The 8,347-nt window shown below is 47.3% G+C and overlaps 1 protein-coding gene across 2 annotated transcripts in view; it reads right to left on the reverse strand.

Moving 5' to 3' along the window:
- The window catches only part of PAQR5 (progestin and adipoQ receptor family member 5), a 29,165-nt gene extending 21,705 nt beyond the window's left edge, over positions 1-7,460 (reverse strand). The window contains exon 1 of one of the 2 annotated variants that reach the window (XM_083475210.1): positions 7,070-7,460. The gene's annotated coding sequence lies outside the window, so the exon portion shown is untranslated. Of the gene's footprint in view, positions 1-361; positions 612-7,069 lie in introns of those variants that run through there. The other variant, XM_083475211.1, reaches the window with a different exon arrangement.
- Between the last annotated feature and the right edge of the window lie 887 nt (positions 7,461-8,347).

The following is an 8,347-nucleotide window of genomic DNA, read 5'->3' on the forward strand; positions in this document are numbered from 1 at the left end:
GGGTGGGGTAAATAATAAATTATTATCATTATTATTCCAACTCTACATTTCTACAGTCAGTGATTTTACGGGGTATATAAATAAGGCTGACAATGATAGGTAACATCCTTACCACCCTCGCAGGGGTGGGTTTGGACTAGATGCACCTTTGAGTCCCTTCCAGTTCCACAATTTTATGAGGAAAAAGAACAATCGTGTGGCATTTTAAGCTGGCAACGCGTACACAGCCTTACTCTACCCCCCTCAATTAAACACAATTGGAAACAAGAATGTTTCTGAGGTCTGCCTGAAAGGTAGCAAGGAGCAGCCGATCGCGGCCACTGACAGGCACCTGCCCAAATCCACCAGGTCAATGTCTTACTTGACGATGCTGTGCGACGTTGCGCAAATCCAGCTCTGCAAATCCAGCAGCCCCTTAGATCTTCTCTTGAGTTATGCTGCAAGCCACCAGATGGGCTCCCAAACGCCGCTGAAAACACTGTACTCCTAGGCGACCTGAGTCACTCCTGGCAAGCCTCCCTGAGATGGTCCCCTCCAGCAGCAGTTTACAGAGAGTCTGGTTAAGGAGTTTAAACATTGATGGTTGCAAATACCTCACTTGAGTGGCAGGAGAGAGGAAGGGCAGGGAGGAAAGAAAGAAACCAGGAAGAGCTCTGGGGCAACCTCCCAGGGTGCGGCTGCTTCGAGGTGGCTCAAGGACAGAACTATGTATACCTCGCGGCCTGCCGCTGGCATGGCTAGGGTTAAGCCCCTCCAGGTAAAGCTGTCCACTCCAGTTTCTCAGTTTTTGCAATCTCAAGCTGAGTTCTCCCCTTTCCACACCAGTCTGTGAATTTTTCTTAAGCCCTCTTGTAAATGCACCAGAATTTCCCTATGACTGTCTCCTAATCTCCACATTTTGGCAAAGCAATTTCCCTACATACAGTGGTGCCTCACAAGATGAAAAGAATCCGTTCTGAGAGTCTCTTCGTCTAGCGGTTTTTTTGTCTTGCGAAGCAAGCCCATTGACGGATTAGCGGATTAGCGCTATTAGCGGCTTTTAGCGGCTTATCAGCTTATCGAATCAGCTGATAAGCGGCTTAGCGGCTTAGAAAAAGGGGGGGGAGGAAAAAAAACCCGCAGGAACTCGCAAGACATTTTCGTCTTGCGAAGCAAGCCCATAGGAGATTCGTTTTGCGAAGCACCTCCAAAACGGAAAATTCTTTCATCTAGCGAGTTTTCCGTCTTGCGAGGCATTCGTCTTGCGGGGCACCACTGTATATTGCATTCAGGTATGCTATCTTTATGATATACCGTGGTACCTCAGGTTACATACGCTTCAAGTTACATACACTTCAGGTTACAGACTCCACTAACTCAGAAATACTGCTTCAGGTTAAGAACTTTGCTTCAGGATGAGAACAGAAATCGTGCTCCGGCGGCGTGGCGGCAGCAGGAAGCCCCATTAGCTAAAGTGGTACTTCAGGTTAAGAACAGTTTCAGGTTAAGTACGCACCTCCGGAACGAATTAAGTACTTAACCTGAGTTACCACTGTATATGCATTCCCCCCCTCAAATATTTTATTGTTTTCACTTATTTATACGAGAAGCAAAGATCAATATTCAACAATCCTGCCCGCCCCCCAGCAGAAGCACCAAATGTCTGTTTAATGACATTTCACTTTTATGCCATTTCGGTTTTTGTACGAAGATATCATCCCATAATCTGCCATGTGTTCTTGGAGGCCTATCACCATTTCCCAATGATGCTGCCCACGTAGAATACATGCATTTTTATGCACATGTTATCCTTGGAGATGCACTCTTCTGCTCACATGGCTTGGCTGGAAAACCGCATTGCAAAATTCGGAGAAGTGTGACTTTCCAAGGATGGCTGTGTTTTGGTCCATGCATTGTTTCAGAAAGGTTTGCTGTACAAGGAAAACTGTTGTGAATTTCTCCCTCCATCCATGCTCAGATGCAACAAACAAACCTGGTGCCTTCCAGATGTTTTGAACTGCAGCTCCATCGGCTGACTGGGACCGATGGCGTTGCAAATCCAAAACATCTGGAGGGCACCTGTTTGGGGAAGGCTGCTTTATGGAGACATACTTTCCTAGCCAGCTTGCGTTGCTCGAAACTGCTGTCTCTTCTGCCAAGTTATACAGTCAAACCCCATTTTCATAATGCAGGTTATTTAGCAACATCCTCTCTCTCGGGTATATTATTCAACAGGCAGAAGGAGCCAGGAAAACAACAGGCCAGAGATGAGTTGCTCTCGGCTGCCCCATAAACAGTTTGTTCCTTCCTGGATTAACCAAGTTTTAGTAGACTCAGAGGATTCTGGTTGCATCAAAACTTTCTGCCAGTCAACTGCAAGAGTTTGCAAAACCTTAAAAACGGTCCTTGCCTAGGTTTGACCTTAAGTGGTTTCCCCAAGAAACTGTCAATCATAGTATCATAGAATTGTACAGCTGAGAAGAACCCAAAGGGTCATCATCCAGACCCCCAGGAATTGCAAGGATTACAGAACAACAGATCAGTTCTATCAAGAATGGCATCCAGGGCTTTTTCGGCTGTGGCTCCGATCTGGTGGAACACTCTGTCACAAGAGACCAGGGCCCTGCGGGACTTGACATCCTTCCGCAGGGCCTGCAAGACAGAGCTGTTCCACCAGGCCTTTGGCCAGGGCACAGCCTGACTCCCTCCCTCGGCAATCTTCGCAGAGCTCTGGCCCAATGGTTGCTAGTGGCTTGAATTAATTAATTTTTACAATGAATGATTTTAGAATGTTGTTTATGTTGTACTTTTGTACTGTTTTATTGTTGTTAGCCGCCCTGAGCCTGGCTTCGGCTGGGGAGGGCGGGATACAAATAAAATTTATTATTATTATTATTATTATTATCCTAATTCCCGCAGACTGGATCTGGTGCGGACTGGCCAGCCAGCAGCAGCCTTACCAGATAATGTTTGGGATGTAGTAAAAACATGGGTATCTCTTCTTGGGAAAAAGGAATGTACTTTTGTATATTGCATCTTACCTCCAAGGTGATATACATAGGTCTCTTCCTCCCCATTTAATCCTCACCTGTGAGGTAGGCGAGGCTGAGATGCAGTGATCAGCTGCAAAGGTCACCCGGGGAACTTCATGGCCAAGTGGGGGATTTGAACCCAGGTCTCCAAGCTCCTAGTCTTCACTTAACCCCCACAACAACCCTCTGAGGTAGGTTTGCCTGATAGTGTAAGTGACTGCCTCAAGATCACCTAGTGAGAATCATGGCTGGGTGGGGATTTGAACCTGAGTCTCCCAGGTCCTAGTCTGGTGCTCTAACCACTACACCAGCAGCAGCTCTCTTTGGAGAGGGAGCTATTTTACCCTAGTCTTCCAACTGGAACCCAAGAGCAAATGCCTTTGTATTGTGCCAGAAGGATGGCTTTGCCCCTGACCCCTTTTACATGATTTGGGGTGAAGGGGCATGGCTCAACAGAACAGAACTCCCTGACCAGCCTTCAGATACTACAAGCAACTGGCCCGGCTAGTCTAAGCAGTGGAAATTTACAGATGCTGCAAAAAGGCAGCTCAATATTTATTTTTTAACCATTCCACAAGTTGCAAAACAAGAACAGCACGAAATTAAGATGCAGTGAAAACAAGACGGACAGCCCAATTAAAGCACAGCGGACTGAAACTTTTTCCAAAAATAAAATAAAAAGTTACTTTTGTTCCTGTCCTCTTTGCCCAGGCAATACCAATGATTAGCATGCCAAAGGAATGAGGAACTGTATTTCCACTAGCCAGAGAAAGCGAGCCTCAGGCTGGACCCTCAGCCTCCGTTCTGGCCACCCAAGGGACTCAGGGCTGGTTCACACCTTCACGCTTGTCCCCTGAGGACTGTCCGCTTAGGGCGACTTACGTGATTTAAGAATCCACCATCACCAAGAACATTCTCAGGCTCAATAGAGCCATTCAGTGGAGTCAGTTCACATACTTAGGGTCGAGCCATCATCAAACAGCGGCCTGCATGTCTGAACCTGCCCTTATCACCACTGCAGGGGGTTGGACTAGATGGCCCCTTCCACCTCCACAATTCGATGATTCTAAGGTGACTCGCAGCAGGGCTTTGAGAGACTCTGGAGCTGCCTTCAACAACCTGGTACCCTGTGGATGTTTAGGACTACAATTCCCATCAGCCCCCCAAAAAACAGGGCACCAGGTGAGGGACAGCGGTACTGATGCTGAGGCTCTTCTCCTTTTCATTCTCCTCTGTCTCTTTTTCTTGTCTGCTGTTGCTGAGCCTCTTTCTTCTCTCCCCCCAGTCTGTCACAAGCTCTTTCCTGTTTCGCCTCCCTTATTCTTGATTGTTTATAGAGAACCAACAACATGCCTGCCACTTTAAACGATACCGGAGCACAGGTCTCTGCTCCCAAGGAGCTTACAATCTCAAATCTGGCTTGGTGGTGAACGCAGAGCACAGCCATCATGGCTAGAAGCCATCAATAGCCCTTTGGCTCTATGAATTTGTCCAGGCCTCTTGTAAAGCCATCTAGGCTGGTAGCCATCACTGCCTCCAGTGGGAGAGAGTTCCATAGTTTAACTATCCGCTGCGTGAAGAAGTCCTTCCTTTTATCTGCCCTGAATCTTCCAACACTCAGCTTCCTGAGATGTCTGTGAGTTCTAGTTCAGGTAGGTAGCCATGTTGGTCTGCCGTAGTCAAAACAAAATAAAAAATTTCCTTCCAGTAGCACCTTAGAGACCAACTAAGTTTGCTATTGGTATGAGCTTTCGAAAGCTCATACCAATAACAAACTTAGTTGGTCTCTAAGGTGCTACTGGAAGGAATTTTTTTATTGTGAGTCCTAGTGTTAGGGGAGAGGGAGGGAAACTTTTCTGCCTCCACTTTCTCAATACTGTACCATGCATTATGTTAAAAACTTCTATCATGTTGCCTCTTACTTGCCTTTTCTCTAAATTAAAAAACCCCAAACGCTGCAACCTTTCTTCATTGGGGAGTCGCTCCCTCCCCTCAAATCATTTTGGTTGCCCTTCTGAACCTTTCCCAACTCTGCAATATCCTTTTTCAGCTGAGGCGACTGGTATGCCAATTGTGGTTGTGCCATAGATTTGTATAACTGCAGTATGAAATGGGCTAGCCCCAGTTTACAGAAGGGTTCTTCCTGTAGTAATAATAATAATAATAATAATAATAATAATAATAATAATAATAATAATAATATTTATATACCACCCTCCATCGTAAGATCTCAGGGTGGTTCACAGAATAAAATACAGGGTGAAAGGAGTAATTAATTAAAACAAAACAGCAAAACAATAACTCTCCCCTTCCCACAGACACATTCAAAAGGCTGTAGAATATTAATCGGCCAATGGCCTGGTTGAAGAGGAACATTTTTGCCTGGCACCTAAAGTACGGTGTCATAGACCCTAGGAATGAATAAACCCTAGGAATGAATAAATGCTAAGATTTTGATTAAGTGGGATACGGATTAAAACGCAAACTGCAGAGATGCGCCAGACAGGGGATTCCTGGGCTGGCTTATGCAAACCAGCATTTCCTTAAGGGAATGACAGAGGCCCATTGAGGCAATGCAACAGAACTTCCCCCATGCCCTCAGGTGTGAAGAGAGATAGGGGTTTAAAGCAGGGGTAGGCAACCTAAGGCCCGGGGGCCGGATGCAGCCCAATTGCCTTCTCAATCCAGCCCATGGACGGTCCGGGAATCAGTGTGTTTTTACATGAGTAGAATGTGTCCTTTTATTTAAAATGCATTTCTTGGTTATTTGTGGGGCATAGGAATTCATTCTGTTTTTCTTTCAAAATATAGTCCAGCCCCCCACAAGGTCTGAGGGACAGGGGACCGGCCCCCTGCGGAAAAAGATTGCTGACCCCTGGTTTAAAGGGTTGCCAAATTGATGGAGTGTGTGTTTTGAGCAGGGGTTTTCTAAGAGGAGGAAGGAGGAAGGAGGGATCTATCTTAGAGAGAGGCGCTGCTGCCTCTGGACTTCCTCCATGCAGACTGAAGTTGTAAGAAGGTGAACAAACCCTATTTCTTAAAGCACAACAGTCTCCAAAGGGACACGGACCCTGTGTGTGTGCCTAAGACCCCATGGGCTCTTGCCACTACTTGGCAGAGAGAGGGGCAGGCACCCAACTTTTGTGACAATATAATGAAGGCACCAGGCGAATCGTCAGTATAGCAGAAGGGGGGAACAGCTGCCTCTGACATGTGTGTAGACTGAAGCAGGAACTTCAGCAGGTGTGGTATATATGGGCGTTGTTAGAGAGCAGCACAGCAGGGGCAAGACCACCCTGGGCCCCATGTCTCCTACCCCTTTTTGTAAACTGGGCAGACTGCAAAACATTGGTGACCCCAGCTACCGACTCACCATCATTTTCCCGGAAGCATCTATACAGTGGTACCTCGGGTTAAGAACTTAATTCGTTCTGGAGGTCTGTTCTTAACCTGAAACTGTTCTTAACCTGAAGCACCACTTTAGCTAATGAGGCCTTCGCTGCCACTGCACGATTTCTGTTCTCATTCTGAAGCAAAGTTCTTAACCTGAGGTACTATTTCTGGGTTAGTGGAGCCTGTAACCTGAAGCGTCTGTAACCTGAAGCGTCTGTAACCCAAGGTACCACTGTACATATAGATTCACATTCCTGAATCTGTGCTCTGAGTTCTTTAAGCACTGCCTCAGGGGTGCCAACTTGAATAAAATATTGTGGGGTGGGGGGCAGCCCTGCATAAATGATCACAAGACACAGTGCATGGACACCATTTGAAAGGCAATGCCCATCAACTTTGGAGGAGGCTGCCCCCCTCAAATATTTTATTGGGGTGTGTGAAGGAACCTCAAACCCTAGGAGCTGGCTCCTGTGCAATGCTTCTAGTGTAGTATCTGCGGGAAGCAGATGTGGGGGGGAGGCAACTGCAGACTACCCCTTCCTCCTCACCGCTGCATCTGGTGAACCTAAGGAGACCCCTACTGAACCCCCGCAAATCTAGGGTTAGGAGGAACAAGACTAGGAGGTCATAATCCCAGTTTAGAAATTTAAGAGTCCAGTACTTACCTCTGCCAGCCAAGCTCTGTCAAAGGCATGGAGAGAGAGAGAGGCAATGCTGCTTCTGTTGCTGCTGCTACTGCTGCTCCTTCTCTGACTTCCAGCTTCAGAGGGATGCTCTCGTGGGATGGAAAGGAAAGTCAGTCCCCAGCTCTTAGCTTAGACAGAGGAGGGAGGCTTGACAGCGGCTAGGCCATCTCCTCAGGTTGAAGAATGTGACCAGATTTTTCCAGAAGCCACTCCTTTCTTCTGGTTGTATTTGCAATTAAAGGAAAGAGACAGCCTTTTGGGTTGGTTGGTGGTTGGTTGGTTGTTTTTTAAGCGTGCCGGGGTTTCCCCACCCCAAATGCTCCTTCAGTTAAAGAGTCCCCAGGCCAGCAAATTAGCCAAAGCTTGCAGCAGTAGGACTTGCATTCAGGGCGTAAACAAGCGAAAGCAAGTCTTTCCAGTTCAGAGCTGAAAACCAGCTGGTTTGGCCTCACAAGAAGTGGGGAGATGGGATGTCTCATGCTAAGCTGCAAAAGCAGAGGGCTTGCTCCTGGTTATGGTTGCTTTTTTAAAAAAAGTCAGAGCTACCTAAAAGTATTTCAAGCATCCTCCCACCTCACTCGCCACAAACAGAAACTGGGGCATGAATCCAACCATGGCTTCTCAGAAGCAAGTCCTATTGAACTGAATGTAGCTTACTCCCAAGTAAGCAGGCTCAGGATAGCAACAGAACCCTTTACATCTGAGGTGGGAAAGCTCAGGAATGGGAGCTGACTGTGGCCCTCCAAACCTCTCTACCTGGCTCTTTCCAGGGCACACCCAAGCCTTTTTGCACTCATGCCTGTGCCCTGCCTGAAGATGGAGAGTTGTGTATGCACTGGAAGCCTCTGACTTTTTAGCTGAACAAAGTTTTGAGTCGCACCTCTTGCTTCTGGCTCCAGACATCACTGGAGTGCGGCCTTCAGTAGGCTGCTCGGGTTGGAAAATATCTCCCCCCAACCCCCGCCTTGCATATGATGCCAGAAATCACTGCTCACCTCACAACAGTATCCAGCTGCAAAGGGAGTCCTTTGCTGTTGCTGCTACTGTTGCTGCACCCCAAAGAGTGGTGTAGAAAAGAGAATGTGGACAGCCACCCCTCGCCCTGTCCCACCAGAGGCAGATTTAGGGGAGCGCAACCAGTGGATTTCGGCATCAATGTTGGCCCTTGTGAAAAGATAGCTGCCCAGGCAGAAGTGATCAACATTTTCCAATCATACACCGTTAAGTTGGATTTGTGGCGCTGCAGAGGGGTTGTAT

The sequence above is a fragment of the Podarcis liolepis genome (assembly GCF_965112155.1).
Source record: "Podarcis liolepis genome assembly, chromosome: 14".
In the NCBI taxonomy this organism is placed as follows: Eukaryota; Metazoa; Chordata; class Lepidosauria; order Squamata; family Lacertidae; genus Podarcis; species Podarcis liolepis.